The sequence below is a fragment of the Phyllostomus hastatus genome, unplaced genomic scaffold (assembly GCF_019186645.2).
Source record: "Phyllostomus hastatus isolate PE091 unplaced genomic scaffold, TTU_PhHast_1.1 phas_scaffold_385, whole genome shotgun sequence".
In the NCBI taxonomy this organism is placed as follows: domain Eukaryota; kingdom Metazoa; phylum Chordata; class Mammalia; order Chiroptera; family Phyllostomidae; genus Phyllostomus; species Phyllostomus hastatus.
In genome coordinates this window covers 108,877-109,668 of record NW_025334026.1, presented here as the reverse complement: position 1 = coordinate 109,668, position 792 = coordinate 108,877, and positions in this window count along the sequence as shown.

Sequence of the window (792 nt, the reverse complement as noted above, 5' to 3'; positions counted from 1 at the left end):
AATTACGCAATCACCGGAAGCTCCTTTTACGTATATCCGCCTTGTGGCCTTCAGTCTGACCGTGGAGTAGCGCTGTCTCAGGAGAGAGCAATGTGCACGCGTGAACCTTGGGTAGGGAGCTTGAGGTTGTTTTGTAACTATCTGCTTGGAAACTGCTGCAAACTTATATCGTAAATACCCAAATACTTATCTCTTGAGAACAAAGGCGTTATCTTAGTGATCACACGATTTTGACACCCTAGAGATTTAACTTGGATGCAAAATTATCTGATACACACTTTATATTCAATTTGCTCAATTGTCCCAAGTGCTCCTATACAGGATCCAAGTCCAGAGTCGCGCCTTTCCCTTCGTTTGTCTCTTTAGTCTGTTTTAATCCAGAACAGCTCTTTCCCCTTCTCTTGGCCACATTTTTTTTTTTTGTCTTTCGTGAGATTGATAAATTTGAGTATTGCAGACAAATTGTTTTATAGAATAGCCATAATCTTCGATTCCCTCCACCTCTCATGATTAGATTAAGGTTGAATTTTTGTCAGAAGACACTTGAGTAACATGCAGCACTTGTTTCACAGCAGGAGGGACATAATGCCAATTGTTGGTGTGAACAAACAAAATTAACTGAGTAAATTTTAAAGATCTTACTGGCTTTGTTAGTTAATAGTCTTTGGTGCCAACTCAGTGCCAGTAGGAACCCGCACTTTGGGTGTGATGAAAGAAACTTTATTCATTGCAAAGCAGCTCAGCTGTGAAGTAGCCATGAGGTCAGGCTCCTCTCTGGCTAGACAACTCTGC